Here is an 18,755-nt window from a genome sequence, read left to right as displayed (position 1 = left end):
GATCCGGCTAGCTCAATCGATCGAGCATGAAACTCATGCACTGATAACAAGCGTTGAGAGTTTGTAGAACGATGGCTTCAGATTTTCCACATACGGTGTAGTGGCGCGAACTGGCAGGGGGCGTTTGGATTCTACCCCTTCCCCAAATAAGATTTTCATACGTGAATGTTCGTTCATGCTTTTTGTCCCTGAGTTGCTTCCATGTCACTGCCTTACACAAATGGCATAAGTCCTGGTTGTTGAGTGCCATACTTCAGAGTTCTAAGCAGCTCTTGTAACACTGTTTAAACCTTATTTGCACCTGCTGCAGCTTCACTATTCAAAGTAAGTGGGGTCCATTTGTGGACCTGACTGCATTGGAAAACAATGTGATACGGTGCCTCCCTAAACCGCTTGACGGAGGCCCCCGAGGGGCGGTGAGATGGCGCGGACTGAGAGGGGGCGCTTGGCTCCTGCCCCCTCCCCAAGTCGTGTTGCCCTGGTGAGGCCTGAGATCGCCCCCGGCATAGGCGGCCGGCTCCCGGGGTCCGGCGGAATTTTTTCCCTTTTGAAGAATCTTCCATTCTGGACCTTGTCCCACAATCCGTTTGACCTGAAGACACGCTGTCGTGGGGCGCCCCTTTACCGTTTTAGTTGCCATTCCGCCCGCTTTTGGTACTCTGTGCCTCTTCCGCCATTCAGCTGTTTACCACCCGCTCTTGCGACTACAACGTCTCGCTCACCATGTAGTTGAGTTGCTCCCGCTCTTAAGATTTAACCGAACTTTTTGGACTGCTGAAAGCGGTTGTATTCCGACCGCTGGTTGGTGGAGACATTTTGACTATATTCTGGACCTGCATTGTCGCGTAATGCGTCATATGACGCGACGCGTTAGCGCACCCGGAAGTGCTCCGGTGCGCAAGGCGCAGCTTCCCGGAAACGATCCAGAGCGCGCCGCGCAGCGCGTAACGTAAGCATAACAGGTCATGTGACTTGTTAATAAAACTTTTCATTGGTTCATTTTACTTTTCTTTTCCTAATTATGTAAGACTAGGTCATGTGACCTAAAAATAACACTTTTCATTGGATTAAAACATTTTTTTTCCCAAACGATGAAAGCCCCACCTTGTTTCTGGATGTTTCAGACTGAAGCTGGCGTCACCATGAGAGCACCACCATCTCGTAGCTCCGTCGTGGCCATTCCGCAAGCAATCATGGCAGCCGCTCCCCACCGGAAGCCTGCGGGAGTCGACGGCCCCCAAGACTTTTGTACAATCTTCAAGGCTGAGGAGACGCTTTCGAGAATGGGACCCAAGCCCTGGCAGACAAGCGTCCGAGTTCCAAGGTGTCCCAGGGCCATTTTACTGGACCAGGCCCAAATCCGAAGAGCCGGCCGCCATTTTAAGAGTCCTGTGGCAGCCGCCTATCGCTGCACCGCAAGAGTGGGAGCAACTCAACTACATGGTGAGCGAGACACTGTAGCCGTAAGAGCGGGCGCTAAACAGCTGAATGGCGGAAAAGGCACAGTGTAGCAAAAGCGGGCGGAATGGCGACTGAAACGATAAAGGGGCGCCCCACTACAGCAGACAAGTCTCCGCCATGTGCTTCAAAACTGCATATGTATCTCGTGATATCAAGGTTGGGCAACCAGTACACAACAAGCAGTTACGAGTCCCATTTACACCGGCGCCATTTTGGGCGCGGCCGGGCAGGTCCAGGATCTACTGAAACATAACAAATGAGGCTGACGTCTCTGAAGCAGTTGACGAACAGCAGGACATAGCAAATAAACATGAACTCTCTAAAGCTGTTAACTCACTGCAGGACAAAACAAGTGAACCTGAAACCTCTGGAATAATTGTCGCTCAAAAGAACAACACACAAAACTCTGTAGAGCCTGAAGAAAAAAAAACAGAAGGGCACTGTAGTTTCAGAGACACTTAACACTAATCACTAAACAAAGATATCGTCTGTTTATGAAGCAGTTATCATCTTGACAGAATTGACAAAGAAGTGTACAGACACCAATGCTATTAAGAAACACAAGGAAATCCTAACGCATCAGCATTCTCGGAAGAGGTTGACACAGATAACATCTTAAGGAACAAAGAAAGACCTGTTCACTCTTGACACCCCAGGTGCTGTGTATGTTGCACTATAGTGCTGCATCGAGAAAACGGACAACCCTATTGATGTGGATTTTTCATTATTGATTATTGTAAAGAAATGGCGACTCCCCCCTTTAGCAGATTAGCTAAATGTTTGCGTAATTTAGGCATAAAAGTTATATTATTGTTGTTGTTGTTGTTATCGTTATAGTTCTGGTTAATTTAAAAAAATGGTTAAATATATTTACAGTTTTTGTTGCGTTCGTTATATTTAAATGTTAATAAAGTTTTAAAATCTAACTTTGTTGGAGTGCTATATATGTTTAAAAAATCGGGTGAATGGGGCCTTGAATCGGGTTATTGTCATGTGTGGGCTTTGCAAGTGTACTGCTACAAGATCGGACATTTCAAACTCAAATGCACGTTCTTTTTCTTACCTTTCCGAAGCATGGAGCGCAATAGCAGGCAGAGAAAGGGTGATGCACGTGTTGAACACTGCCTGGCCTGGCAAGTTGCTGCCAGTGCCCCCCCGCCCGCTCCTGAAAGAGGGCACACACACACCGCCGCCCGAGTACTTCACAAATCTTTAAAAGACCATGCGCTTGTTCATGAGGCTTAAATGGTTTATCACCCCTTCTAGAACCCCTGCATCGACCCTCTGACGTTTCCTGGAAGAATTAGCACGTAACACAATACCAAGCCCTGTCAGCTGAAACCCCCGAGAAATCATGGGGCATATTATCAAGGGGGTTTATTTCCGCTTTTTTGGCTTTAAAAGCCAAAAAAAAAAGAGATAAAATTATCTCCCTATTACCAAGCTGTCGCTAACACCAGTTAGTGACAGCTAAAAGGAGATAGCGACCATCTTGGGCCCCGCTTTGCATATCAGTGATATTTATCACTAATGACATGCAAAGTGGGCGTGCCAAGATTTTAGCGACTGGAAACAGTCCCTAACCATCGCTATCTCCTATTACCAACTTTTGGAGATATTCACGCTAAGCGCGAATATCTCCAAAACCTAACACCTGCCCTGAGCAGTTTTAGCCATGTTATCCAATGGGAAGTGGATAACATGGCTAAAAGCATTTGCTGGATAATGCATGAATATCGCTGACTTTTCAACGATATTCATGCATTGCGGCCGTTTTTTATCGCATTTGCGATAAACCTTGCTAATAGCAAGGTTTATGTGCGATAAAATTCGCCGAAGTGCGGCGATAATTTTTGTCTCTAAACAAGTTAGAGACAAAAATTACCGCTAGTTGTTGGTAATATGCCCCCGGGTTTTTCCTTGCAGGAATCGGGAAGCGAAAGACTAGCACTGAATCAGTAGTCTCACGCCTGAATCGGGAGGGTTGGCATGTCTGGATACTCTACAGCTGGGGCCATAAACTACATCCGCAGGGCTAGGTGATAGCCTAGGTCCGGCCTGGACAATCGGACACAGAGGAAGAGGAGTGTCAGAGGGTGCGGTAGTGAATAGGGTGAAAGGGAGGTGTCGGGCGGGCACAGGGTGTGATTCTCAGAGAAGAGCAGTGCAGATGGGGGGAAGTATATGGCCCATGCATGAGAGAGAGAGCGGGGGTGACCAGTGCGTGGGGGAGATGCTTGCGAGGGTGGGGAGCCATGCTGAGGATCGGCGGCGTGCAGAGAGTGGCCCTGGTCAAGGCATCTAAAATGGCTGCCGTGCACGACAAAATTGTGGCATTGGACAAAAACGCAAGATGGCGCAGACAATGTTTATCAATAAGGATTCATTTATAACAAAATATTTACTCGCAGTGACAAAATGGTGGTCAACACTTCCTGATGTCCATCGAATCGAACGTTAACAAACGTCACGCAGCAAAAAAAAAAAAAAAAAAGCTCACGCACAGAGCAGTTTTTAGCCATGTTATCCAATGGAAGGTGGATAACATGGCTAAGAGCATTTGCTGGATAATGCATGAATATCGCTGACTTTTCAGCGATATTCATGCATTGTGGCCGATGTGCGGCGATAATTTTTGTCTCTAAACAATTAAAACGAAGCACAAAATGGCGAATTCCCGTTTCGCTACCAGTTTGCGGCCCAGTTCGCGGCCCGTGAAGCGCTTCTACCGTGAAAAATCATTTTTTTTTTTATTTTCCCCACGGGACCCTTTAATAACCCCAACAACATTCCTAGGGGGTCAAGAGGGGTATACCTTGCCCCCTTTCAATAAATTCCCCCTTCGTTTTTCACCTCTTCTTCTCTCTCGATCCTACCGAGAGATAAGATGGCGGCCGCTCCGGACTGTTTAGAATGTTGACAGACACCGAGGAGCCAATCAGCTTTCTGCGCGCAAAGTTCCGAAACGCGAAAAGTAAGCGGACCGGATCGCTGCCCGGAGCGCTGTTACAGATATATATCTTGATTTAAACGTTAATTTCTCAAAATCCACTGAAGCACATATATTGAGACCTAGCAAAGGCACATCGGGCTAACAGTCCCTACAATTTTGCCAAGTTTCGTGCAAATCCATTCAGCCGTTCGAGCTAAAAGTGAGTCCAACCGCCCTATGGAAAACTCAATGCAAAAAACGCGTTTTGGGACCCCCCTTTTTTCTCAGCCCCCCCTTGACGAAACCCCACCAAATTTTCAGGGGCTGCTCAGAAACAAAATGTGCAATTTTCCTGAACATTTCAGCCGATTCCGTCCACAAACGCCAAAGTTATTAGACATAGAATTTTCAGAAATCCCATAGGGAATTAATCCTAACTATATATACCTACTGGCGATAGCCAGTAGGTAATATATATATATATATATATATATATATATATATATATATATATATATATATATTACCTACTGGCGGTCGCCAGTAGGTAGTTATAGTTAGGATAATTTTCAATGTTAAATCTCAACATTCTATTTTGAATAACTTTGGCGCCGGTTGTCGAATCTGCCTGAAATTTTCAGGAAAATGGTCTCATGGCGGTCCGGTCCTTCCCTGAAAGTTTGGGGGGGATTCGTCAAGCGGGGGCTGAGATAAAAGGGGGGTCCCAAAACGCGTTTTCCCCATGTTAATTTCCATAGGGCGGTCGATTTCACTTTTAGCCCGAACGGCTGAATGGATTTCCACCAAACTTGGCAAAATTGTAGGGACTGGTAGCCCGATGTGCCTTTGCTATGTCTCAAGATATGTGCTTCAGTGGATTTTGAGAAATTAACGTTCAAAAAAATATATATATCTATAGGCGCTCTCCCGTGCGCGCACCCGTGAGCGCTCCCGGCGCGACACGCGACTTGCGCGCAGAAAGCTGGTTGGCTCTCAGTTGTCTGTAAACATTCTAAACAGTCCGGAGCGGCCGCCATCTTGTCTATCGGTAAAATCTAGTCATAAGAGGTGGCAAAAACAAAGGGTGGAATTGACCATAAGGGGGCAGGGTAGACCCCCCCTGACCCCCTAGGTGTGATATGGGGGCCATTAAAGGGCCCCGCGGGGCCTCAAAAAAGTTTTTTTTTTTTTCGATTTTCGCGGGGGAAGCGCCTGGTGCGCGCACGGGGGAGCGGGGGAAGCGCCTGGTGCGCGCACGGGGGAGCGTATCGGGGAGGGTACTATGGAAAAATAATCACTTCAAAAATTGTATGTTTATGAATTGTTTTTTTTTTTTATTTGTTTATTTTATGTAAGTACCTACATGTAGGTACTAATGAAGAGACTTAAATTTAATGTTCACCATCTTCTTTGTAGACATCTTGCATGTTGTTATTGTATTTTTTGTGGTATAAGGAATTCATAATATAGTCTGTCTGGAAAGGAGAAACAGATCTTTTAAGCACTCCCTGAGAATTTCTAGGGGATCATGAGTAGTCTGTCCTGTTCACTTATGAAAATGAGGTGTAAAATATTCATATGAGATAATATAGTGGGAGAAAGGTAGTAACTATGAGTAAACTTACTATGTAACAGAAAAATAGTTGAACAGTATACTATAAGTCTCACTTTATATTTTAAACATTTTTGGTAATACTTCATGAATTACATATAAAAAAGAATATTGTCTGATACAATTGATATTATTAAAGATAAATTTATTCCTCTGATTCTTTTTCATAATTTAATAAAATTTCTAACATAATATTGTCCGGAATTTCCTCATAATTATATGTACATGATTCAATTTCTTCCAAACATTCTATAAACTGTTCATCCAAAGAGTCATCTATGAAATCAACTTCTTTTTTTTCATCTTCTGGTTTTTCCACCTTTACTTTGATAGAAGTATCATTTGCCTTATTTTCTCCTTCCATTTTCTTTCTGAAAATTGCATATAAATTAACTATATTAGTAGAGCTAGTATACCAGAGAAGCCTAACTCAATCCATAACTATTACAGAGAAGTCTATGTCTATCTCTAACTATTAAAGAGGGATAGCATATCACTAACAGAATATTTTTTAAGAAATAAACTTAATGTGTACAATATACTTCCATAATTAGAAGTTACCTTAGAGAAATTAGTTGAAGTTGACAGTGAAATTTGTTTTCAAGTGTACTTCAGGAAGCAGTAGTCAAAATGGCTGTGTTTCCCTCTCTTCTTTTATATATATTGTTGTACTTAACCAATCAAACGACAGGAAAAAATCGTAGAAAATGAGAGATACTTTTTAATTGGTTGTAAATTCTAACATTACAAGTGTGTTTTTGTCATGTAATTTACCTCAGGATATTTAGACAGGCCTGTAGCCTAAATGTCTCAATGGAATTTCACCAAATTTGGGCAAATGGTAGGGACTGCTATGTAGTAGGGCGTATTCTATATTTGATGAAAGTGTCTCCATTGGGTTTTCCGTAAATTACTTTCCCACCTTTTTTTATTTTGCGCTTACTAGTGCGCGCTCCAGTACGCGCACGGGCAGCGTAACGGGAGTCATCCATTTTGTGTTTCGGAACAATCGAGACACAAGATGGAGGGTAAACAATGTTCGGAATGGATAGAAGGGGGAACTGTAGAGACTTCTTGACCCTCTAGGTTTTCTGAGGGGGGCTTAGGAGGCTCATAAACGTAAAAAAAAAAAAAAAAATTCTTAAATTTTTCGCGGGGGTAGCGCCTGGTGCGCGCACCTTTAAGCGTACCCGTACGCGTACTTTGGTGAAAAATAGTGAAAAAAGTTAGAAAAAAATAAACGCTTTGAATGATCAGAGTTAGGGTAGCTCTGAAAAGAGCTTTTGGGTTCTGTGGTTGATGTAGGTACCTACAAGTAGGTTCCAATACACATTCTTAAATTCAGGAGGAATATTCTATTCCCCTCATCTGAGAAGTGCACTCCATCTCCTCTGTAGATGTCTTGCATGTTGTAACGCAAGTTATTATTGTATAATGAACCCATTCCATAGTCTCTCATGTAAGCAGAAACAGATTTATTTACATGTTTCCGTGCTTTCTCAAATTGTGGACCAAATTGGTTGGACCAGTTCCATTTCTGTCTTTGGCATATATTGGAATATACCAAGGCAGTGTGGGGAAAAAGTATCATCAATTGATGAAAGGTGTCCTTTAATAGCATTTCCAGACCTACTCCAGTTAATGTGCCTAGATCGTTTCCACCACAGTGCACAATTATAAGGTCAGGTTCTGGCAGATGCAAAAAGGTTTTCACCAATGGTATCAATTGGTGACATTTTAATCCTCTGTGGCCAATCCACTTGATTTCCACATTTGATAAATCAAGGTTATGAAAATGTCTGCTAGCTGCATACCTTTGAGCCCAGTGGATGTAGCTATGTCCAATAACCCAAACAGAGTACATGATGTGAGAAGGTTCTGGTCCAGTCAGATGAAGTGTGGGAATGAAATGGCAGTTGGAACAGTAGGAGTTCACAAAAAAATAATTGTGGAGTTTCTGTGCTCTTGAATCACTAGCAATGATTGGTGGATTCAGATAGTTGAAAACTGAAAGTTAGGGTGTATGGTTATGTTGTGTGAAAGAAGCAATTTGAATGGTTTAAAAAAAATCACCAAAAGCAAAAATACCCTGTATAGGCTGCTGTATTCACAGGTCAAACATCCTTGCTGAGTTAATTTGCAACATTGTAAGATAAACTTTTGAACCTTAGAGTTCAGTTAGGAGGGAGTTGCTATGGTAACAGATAGAAAGGTTTGAGAGGGGGATGGGTGTTGGTTTGAAAATAGTGAGGGAAGAGTTTTCATTGGTTGAATTAAGGCATATGTGTACAAAGATAGAGATTTTCTATGCCAGTCTTGGTTTCAGTGTATTGAGAGCACACCTTTTCCTCTGCTAAAGAAAAATTGGTGTGTGTGTCTGACACTGTTTTCAATCTCCAAAAGCATTTCTAAAGGTAAGTAATGATTCATTTAATTTAGATAGAGATTTATTTTCTCTATGGAGAATATTTGGAAGCAGATAGTTATGTTTTAGAAGTGAAATTGTATGTTAGTATATAAGTCCTGCGCAGTGTTTTTTACATGTTATTTAAAAATCGATTTTGGGTGCAAATGAATGGTATTTTTATTTGGCCTTTTTTATGATTGCCATGTGCAGTTGATGCATGACTTTAAACATGGGTAATAAGTGATGCACTGGTGGCGCCAGGCTTTTATAAATGAGGCCCTGATTTTGTTTGATGAGATTGAGTGGTTGTAGTTAGGTTCTGTGCAGTGTTTCTTACATGTTATTGAAAAATCGATTTTTGGGTGCAATTGATTGGTATATGTATTTGGCCCTTATTTATGAATGCCATGTGCAGCTGATGCATGACTTTAAACATGGGTAATAAGTGACGCACTGGTGGCGCAAGGCTTTCATAAATAAGGCCCTGACTTTGTTTGATGATATTGAGTGGTTGTACTTAGGTTCTGTGCAGTGTTCCTTACATGTTATTTAAAAATCGATTTTTGGGTGCAATTGATTGGTATATGTATTTGGCCCTTATTTATGAATGCCATGTGCAGCTGATGCATGACTTTAAACATGGGTAATAAGTGACGCACTGGTGGCGCAAGGCTTTCATAAATAAGGCCCTGACTTTGTTTGATGATATTGATTGGTTGTACATAGGTTCTGCGCCGTGTTCCTTACATGTTATTGAAAAATCGATTTTTGGGTGCAATTGATTAGTATATGTATTTTGCCCTAATTTATGATTGCCATGTGCAACTGATGCATGACTTTAAACATGGGTAATAAGTGACGCACTGGTGGCGCAAGGCTTTCATAAATAAGGCCTGACTTTGTTTGATGATATTGAGTGGTTGTACTTAGGTTCTGTGCAGTGTTCCTTACATGTTATTCAAAAATCGATTTTTGGGTGCAATTGATTGGTATATGTATTTGGCCCTTATTTATGATTGCCATGTGCAGCTGATGCATGACTTTAAACATGGGTAATAAGTGACGCACTGGTGGCGCAAGGCTTTCATAAATAAGGCCCTGACTTTGTTTGATGATATTGATTGGTTGTACTTAGGTTCTGCGCCGTGTTCCTTACATGTTATTGAAAAATCGATTTTTGGGTGCAATTGATTAGTATATGTATTTTGCCCTAATTTATGATTGCCATGTGCAACTGATGCATGACTTTAAACATGGGTAATAAGTGACGCACTGGTGGCGCAAGGCTTTCATAAATAAGGCCTGACTTTGTTTGATGATATTGAGTGGTTGTACTTAGGTTCTGTGCAGTGTTCCTTACATGTTATTCAAAAATCGATTTTTGGGTGCAATTGATTGGTATATGTATTTGGCCCTTATTTATGATTGCCATGTGCAGCTGATGCATGACTTTAAACATGGGTAATAAGTGACGCACTGGTGGCGCAAGGCTTTCATAAATAAGGCCCTGACTTTGTTTGATGATATTGATTGGTTGTACATAGGTTCTGCACAGTGCTTCTTACATGTTAAACAAAAATCGATTTTTGGGTGCAATTGATTGGTATATGTATTTGGCCCTTATTTATGAATGCCATGTGCAGCTGATTCATGACTTTAAACATGGGTAATAAGTGACGCACTGGTGGCGCAAGGCTTTCATAAATAAGGCCCTGACTTTGTTTGATGATATTGATTGGTTGTACTTAGGTTCTGCGCCGTGTTTCTTACATGTTATTGAAAAATCGATTTTTGGGTGCAATTGATTAGTATATGTATTTTGCCCTAATTTATGATTGCCATGTGCAACTGATGCATGACTTTAAACATGGGTAATAAGTGACGCACTGGTGGCGCAAGGCTTTCATAAATAAGGCCTGACTTTGTTTGATGATATTGAGTGGTTGTACTTAGGTTCTGTGCAGTGTTCCTTACATGTTATTCAAAAATCGATTTTTGGGTGCAATTGATTGGTATATGTATTTGGTCCTTATTTATGATTGCCATGTGCAGCTGATGCATGACTTTAAACATGGGTAATAAGTGACGCACTGGTGGCGCAAGGCTTTCATAAATAAGGCCTGACTTTGTTTGATGATATTGAGTGGTTGTACTTAGGTTCTGTGCAGTGTTCCTTACATGTTATTCAAAAATCGATTTTTGGGTGCAATTGATTGGTATATGTATTTGGCCCTTATTTATGATTGCCATGTGCAGCTGATGCATGACTTTAAACATGGGTAATAAGTGACGCACTGGTGGTGCAAGGCTTTCATAAATAAGGCTCTGACTTTGTTTGATGATATTGATTGGTTGTACATAGGTTCTGCACAGTGCTTCTTACATGTTAAACAAAAATCGATTTTTGGGTGCAATTGATTGGTATATGTATTTGGCCCTTATTTATGAATGCCATGTGCAGCTGATGCATGACTTTAAACATGGGTAATAAGTGACGCACTGGTGGCGCCAGGCTTTTATAAATGAGGCCCTGACTTTGTTTGATGATATTGATTGGTTGTACTTAGGTTCTGCGCAGTGTTTCTTACATGTTATTGAAAAATCGATTTTTGGGTGCAATTGATTAGTATATGTATTTGGCCCTTATTTATGATTGCCATGTGCAACTGATGCATGACTTTAAACATGGGTAATAAGTGACGCACTGGTGGCGCAAGGCTTTCATAAATAAGGCCCTGACTTTGTTTGATGATATTGAGTGGTTGTACTTAGGTTCTGTGCAGTGTTCCTTACATGTTATTCAAAAATCGACTTTTTGGGTGCAATTGATTGGTATATGTATTTGGCCCTTATTTATGATTGCCATGTGCAGCTGATGCATGACTTTCAACATGGGTAATACGTGACGCACTGGTGGCGCAAGGCTTTCATAAATAAGGCCCTGACTTTGTTTGATGATATTGATTGGTTGTACTTAGGTTCTGCGCCGTGTTTCTTACATGTTATTGTAAAATTGATTTTTGGGTGCAATTGATTAGTATATGTATTTTGCCCTAATTTATGATTGCCATGTGCAACTGATGCATGACTTTAAACATGGGTAATAAGTGACGCACTGGTGGCGCAAGGCTTTCATAAATAAGGCCTGACTTTGTTTGATGATATTGAGTGGTTGTACTTAGGTTCTGTGCAGTGTTCCTTACATGTTATTCAAAAATCGATTTTGGGGTGCAATTGATTGGTATATGTATTTGGCACTTATTTATGATTGCCATGTGCAGCTGATGCATGACTTTAAACATGGGTAATAAGTGACGCACTGGTGGCGCAAGGCTTTCATAAATAAGGCCCTGACTTTGTTTGATGATATTGATTGGTTGTACATAGGTTCTGCGCAGTGTTTCTTACATGTTATTCAAAAATTGATTTTTGGGTGCAATTGATTGGTATATGTATTTGGCCCTTATTTATGATTGCCATGTGCAGCCGATGCATGACTTTCAACATGGGTAATACGTGACGCACTGGTGGCGCAAGGCTTTCATAAATAAGGCCCTGACTTTGTTTGATGATATTGAGTGGTTGTACTTAGGTTTTGCGCAGTGTTTCTTACATGTTATTGAAAAATCGATTTTGGGGTGCAATTGATTGGTATATGTATTTGGCCCTTATTTATGATTGCCATGTGCAACTGATGCATGACTTTAAACATGGGTAATAAGTGACACACTGGTGGCGCAAGGCTTTCATAAATAAGGCCCTGACTTTGTTTGATGATATTGATTGGTTGTACATAGGTTCTGCACAGTGTTTCTTACATGTTATTCAAAAATCGATTTTTGGGTGCAATTGATTGGTATATGTATTTGGCCCTTATTTATGATTGCCATGTGCAGCCGATGCAAGACTTTAAACATGGGTAATAAGTGACGCACTGGTGGCGCAAGGCCTTTATAAATCAGACCCTGACTTTGTTTGATGATATTGAGTGGTTGTACTTAGGTTTTGCGCAGTGTTTCTTACATGTTATTGAAAAATCGATTTTTGGGTGCAATTGATTGGTATTTGCATTTGGCCCTTATTTATGAATGGCATGTGCAGCTGATGCTTGACTTTAAACATGGGTAATAAGTGACGCACTGGTGGCGCAAGGCCTTTAAAAATAAAGCCATGAGTTGCTATTGTATAAACTTAAATATGTTGCAATTTATTGTTTATATTGTTTGCTTTTTAACATTACTTTGTTGTTTGCTAATAGTGGTCTTTCATGTGTTTTTTTAACAGAACAACAGATTCAAATCAACTTCTGAAAAGCAAGCAAAAATGCCTTCAAGGCAAAGAAATATCAAAAATACCATACGGAAAAGGAGAACATCAACAACAGAGTTTATGGAATCCTCTTCAACAACTACTTCAAAAAACACCAGAAAAGCTTCTGGTAAGCCAATTAAGTCTTTTCTTCGTAACATATGTCGTAGGAAAAAAAATGAAATTGCTAATGTGAATATACAGAAAAAGTCAACAAATCTAAAAAGGAAAGAGAAGCCCACAAAAAATGTTTCCATTGGACCAGGAGAGAAGAGAATGGTTAGCAATAGAAGAGTAAATGTTTTTAGGGACATTCGTAGGCGAATGTTTCGCAATAGGGTAGTTTTAAATTTGCTAAAAAATGAAAAGAAAAGTAAACTAAAAGCTGCTTTTTACAAGAAAAAGAAAAGTGTAGAAAAGATTGTTGATCAGGCTTTTGAAGTTAAGAAAAAATTATTTATTTTAATAATCAATAGAATTAGGATACTTAATAAGGCAATGGATGTTTTCAAATCGAACAGTAGATGGAAAAGAATTATTAATCGGAGTAATTTTTGTGAAGTATTTTCTGGTGAATGGATGCATAGTTCAAGTTCTGAGCCTTTTTTTAATGAGGAGAGTTACTTTCAGGAAAATGATTTGGTGCATGCGGTTGACACCAGTGGTCGTGCCTATGAGGTGAAAGATAGTTGTGTGATGGAAAAAGAGAAACTTGTACCTAGAGATGCAGAAGAGGTGTTAGCTGATGAAGTTTTAGGGAGACGTACTAAGGGTCCAGTGTACACATGGAAATGCAGTAGTATTTGTAGTGTGCGACAGGAATCAATTGATTTGCTTCGAAATTTCTTACGTACATATAGTAAAAAAAGTCTCAAACAAAAAATGAAGATCCTGCAAGAGTTAGATCCTTGCAGAGTGAGAGAAAGCACAGGTTTGCAAGGGCATTCACTAGCATGTCTTTCTAGAAAAGTTTGTCGGAGTGTTTTTCATCATTTTAGGATGTTAGCAGTGCATCATAATAACGTAAGGAAATTAGTGAGGAAGTTGTATTATGCAAAAAGTCCTGCACTTAAGCTTAAACAGTTAAATAGTGCTCTTTTGCATGGATCTGAAGTGGATGTGAAGACTATTTGTGAAGAAATTGAGTTTTGTTATTTTGGGAACAAAGAGGACAGTGTAGAAATAGATATAGTAATGGATGGTAATGCAGAAGATAATGGACAAATTTCAAGTATTGAAAAGTTTGATGAGGAAATTATCAAGTTTAAGGTGAAATCAAGTGAGAGGCCTAATGTAACTTGTGTGTGTTGTCGACGGACTCATTATAAAATTCAGACTAGGTTAGTTGATTTATATGCAAAAAGTGAATTGGAAAATAATAGTGAATGGGAGGATTTTGTAAGTTATTTGTTGGTGGAGAATTCTTTTGATTTGAGTTTGGATCAGCGTATTTGCACTTATTGTTTGAAAAAATTAAATGAAAATAGAATGCCTGCAAGAGCAGTTTATAATAATCTTCAGTTGATAGATATTCCTTCTGAATTGATGGATCTAAATACTTATGAATCTATTTTGATTCAATGTGTCCATCCTTTTCAGGCTATTGTACGCATGGAGCCTAAGACAGGGAAATTGCCTCCATCAGATTTACTGAGAGGATTAAAGGGAAGAGTTGTTTATTTGCCTCTAGATGTAAAGAAAAATATTAATACAATTGGTGTAGAAAGAGCAGAAGAAGATCCTTTAGTTATTCTAGTTAATGGGGTTCCAACAAAGAGTAAGAAAATTTGGCAAGATTTAGTGGATGTTAAAAAAGTCAAGAAGGCAACGTTGTATTTAGTTAAAAACAATGAGTACTACAAACATGTAAGTGTTGGAGTTGAGGAAACAGCTACAGAAGAAGATAGTGATTCTTCAGTTGGTCAAATTGAAAAAGTTGATGTGTCTAGAACTGAAGAAATATATGAACATTATACTGTTCATCCTTTGCATTCCAAAGAAGTAATGGGAAATGCAATTGACTTGTTTCAAATGAAGGCAGCAAAAGGAAGTCCCATTAGTGTATGGGAAGAAAGTTTGGAAGCTCGTTGTTTTCCACAATTATTTCCAACAGGTTGTGGTGGACGATATGATGATCGACCAGTTCAAATTCCTGCAGCTGAATACCGGACTCTAAGATTATATGCAGAAGATCCAAGGTTTCGTCAATGCATTCCATATTTATTTCATCTACTGTTTGAAAGTGATTTGTCTGGGCTTTCTTATGCAGTTAATCATATATTAAAAAGTGGACCTCATTTGCAAAATGTATGTGCAAGGGACTTTATGGAGAAAGTTAATCTGCAAGACAGTATTTTGGAATCTCAGCTAATCAATCTCATGGCATGTCAACGTGGAACCAATGAGTATTGGTTTCGTCGTCATGGAGAATTGAAATGTATGCTAAGAAACTTAGGAACTCCTACATGGTTCCTCACTCTTAGCTGTGCTGAGTATGCATGGGACGATTTACTTCAATTTCTACGAGAGGCAAATGAAAACATACCAAATATAGAATTGAAAACACCAGGAGAACTGTGTTCTTTAGATCCAGTGAATGTTTGCAGATATTTTAATCATAGATTTGAAGCTATGATGTCTTTTATTACCAACAAAAAAAATCCTCCCCTTGGAGAGGTTTTGGATTTCTTTTGGAGGAAGGAATATCAAGCGAGAGGTGCTCCTCATATACATATGTTGTTGTGGATTAAAGATTCACCCAAATTTGGAACAGATTCAGATGAAACAGTGATGAGTTTCATTGAAGAGTATTCAACATGTGCTGTTCCAAAATCTACTGAAGAAAACAATTTAAGGCAACAAGTTTTACGTTTTCAATCTCATCGTTGTGGAAAGTACTGTCGTCGAAAATTTAAAAACAAGGAAAAGTACTACACGAAATGTCGTTTTGCATTTCCTCGACCAGTGATTTCTAAGGGAAGAGTAAATAATTTGATGTCATCTCTACGACATACTGTGACGAGAAAATCTCCCAAAAACACATATAATTTGAAAAGAAATGAAGAATCTAAGTACATCAACGATTACAACCCAGTGATTTTGTCCATGTGGAATGCTAACATGGATATTCAGTTCGTTGCTGACAACTCTATTGCTGTGGCTCGATATGTGACATCTTACATCACCAAAAAAGAAAAGACAGAACTGAAGGAAATGTGGGAGGACATTTCACATGAAAAGAGTCTAAGCAAGAAATTATACAGTTTCAGTTTGAAGATGTTGTCGCATCGAGAAATTGGAGCATATGAATGTTCTGATCGGTTATCATCAGCAAGTCTCTATGCCAAATCAAGAACAATCATTTGGGTGAGTCTTGGTCCTGCTGCCACACGAAACCGAGTTTTGAAATCTGTACAAGAAATTGAATATTTGGCGGAAAAAGAACCAAACAGTACAGATATTTTGAAGACAAATATGTTGGATACATACTATCCAAATAGAAGTACTCACCTTGAGAACACATGTTTGTATGAAGTTCTTCAAAACTACAGTTATAAGAGGAACATCACAGAAGATATCAATAATGGAAAATATGCACTCATTGGCTATGAAGGATGTCTAGTGAAGCAGAAAAAAGGCCATTTGATTAATCATCGAAAATTGAGTTGTGAAGTTCCAGACAAAAGAGAATTTTACTACTTAGCTCTTTTGCAACTCTTTAAGCCATGGCGTACAGAAGAGGAACTACTTGGAGATTTTCTCTGTTATGAAGACTCTTTTAATGCAACTAAGGATACCATAGAATGTCCTATTTTTCTAAATTATCTGCAAATGTTGAATGAAGAAATGGAGCAAGAAACCACAATTGCTGAAGAGATAGCTAGAAACAGTTCTCAAGATAGTCAGAGTTCTACTTCATTGAGCCAGGATCCACTAGGAGGACCAATTATCCAAAATGAAGCTGCCACTGCCATGGATGAGGTGGAAAGAGCTATGGAACAAGCTCAAGAGGATGGAGTTAACTTAGAAGATTTGGTAACGCAACTAAACATTGAGCAGAAAAAGATATATGATGAAGTCACAGAGCAGATTGAACATGGATTCAGACATGAGAAAAAAGAGTGCTTATGTATATTATTTGACCCTGTCCGACTGTATGTAAGTGGAGAAGCGGGGACAGGAAAAAGTTTTCTAATTAAAGCCGTTGCAAGTTATCTGCAGAAAAGGACTGATTCACCACTGTCTTGTGTTGTAACTGCTCCAACTGGTCTGGCAGCACATAACATTAAAGGGATTACTCTACATCGTTTATTGATGCTGCCAGTTGAACATGATAATAAATTGCATTACAACAAGCTATCTGGAGATGCGTGTTCTGAAGTTTCAAGAGTCTTGAAGAAAATGAAACTTCTTATCATAGATGAAGTAAGCATGGTCTCAAATCTAATGCTTGCTTTTGTGCATTTGAGAATGCAAGAAATTCTTAAAACAGACTATGATGTGTTATTTGGAGGAAAACACATTATTGTTTTTGGAGATCTATTGCAGTTGACTCCAGTAAAAGGACAACCAGTGTTTAAAATGCTCACGCATGAAGATACCAGGAAGTCCCTTGGAAGCATTGGAAATGTTAATATATGGCTAAATTTTAAATATGCTGAACTGCTTCAAAATATGCGACAGGCCAAGGATGAAGATTATAAAAATATTCTACAAGATGTAAGAATTGGAAAAATGACTGAGAAAGGGAAAAAAGCTTTGCATGGTCGATTAATTTCAAATTTGTATCCAAATGACAACATTCTTCCAGAGAATATTTTTAAAAAAATGACTGAGAAGAAATCTGGGATATGTTTGATGCCAACTCTGCAAGAATGTTCCATCTTCAACCAAAAAATGTTAGACTTAGAAAATGAAGAGATTGTGAAACTAGAAGCAATAGATAAAATAGAGCATATGGGTGCAACAATTGTTTTGTCAGAAAATTTGAAAATTAAATTGCATTCATTGGAGAAAAGTATTTCAAAAACAGCTGGTTTTGAAAAGACTCTGAATGTGTGTTTAAATTGTCGTATCATTTTGAGAAGGAATTTAAATGTTGAAAGCGGTCTGGTAAATGGAGCAATGGGTTATGTTGTTGATTTTGTGAATTACAGAAATAGAGATGGAATTGAATTTTTAAAAATAAAATTTGATGGCATTGAACAAGTACAACAAATAAGTCGTTGTTCTGCTAGATTTTTACTTGTAAAAGACTTATATGTTCGCCGAAAACAGTTTCCTGTTTGTTTGGCGTATGCAGTGACAATTCATAAATCTCAAGGTTTAAGTGTAGATAGTGCATTGGTGAACATTGGAAGATCTGTGTTTAAAGAGGGTATGGCATATGTGGCATTATCTCGAGTCAGAACTTTATCAGGATTGTATTTGATTGCGTGTGATGAGACAAAGATTTCTGCAGATCTAGATTGTGTTAAAGAATACAATAGGTTAAGAAGAGAGTATGCTCCACATTTGCCTCAATATCCTCTGTTTGAAAAACGTGTGGTAGGCCGAAAAAGAAGAAATGAGGATAATTGTAGTGAGGTAGTTGCAAAAAGACAAAAAGTAGAGAAAACTGTAATTGAAAACAGGAAGAAAAAGAATTGTGGAGAAAATGTTGTTGGATTTCAGTTTGAAAACAGTTCTGGTGTCAACTGCTATGCTAATGTAGTGGTTAATGTTGTTTTTTTTCTTAAAAGTTTACAAGAACAGATTGTTGAAAATCGGGATCAAAGATTGTGTGGTTTATTGAATTCTGTGTTTCAGAAATGTAGCAGTGTTACAGCACAAATAGAAAGTGTAACAGAAATTCGAAATATTTTAGATTTGTGTTCTGGTCAAGATAAATTTTCACAGAACATTCAGCAGGATTGTCAGGAATTTTTAATGTATATGTTTGGTGTTTTGGAAGATGAAGGTGTAGATGTAGATAATCTTTTCAGTCTTTCTTATCAATGGCAGCATGACTGCCACAATTGTAGTTTATCAAGTAC

Source organism: Lissotriton vulgaris, unplaced genomic scaffold, assembly GCF_964263255.1.
Source record: "Lissotriton vulgaris unplaced genomic scaffold, aLisVul1.2 SCAFFOLD_982, whole genome shotgun sequence".
In the NCBI taxonomy this organism is placed as follows: Eukaryota; Metazoa; Chordata; class Amphibia; order Caudata; family Salamandridae; genus Lissotriton; species Lissotriton vulgaris.
The sequence above is the reverse complement of the archived record's forward strand: the minus strand, read 5'-3'. Positions refer to the sequence as shown.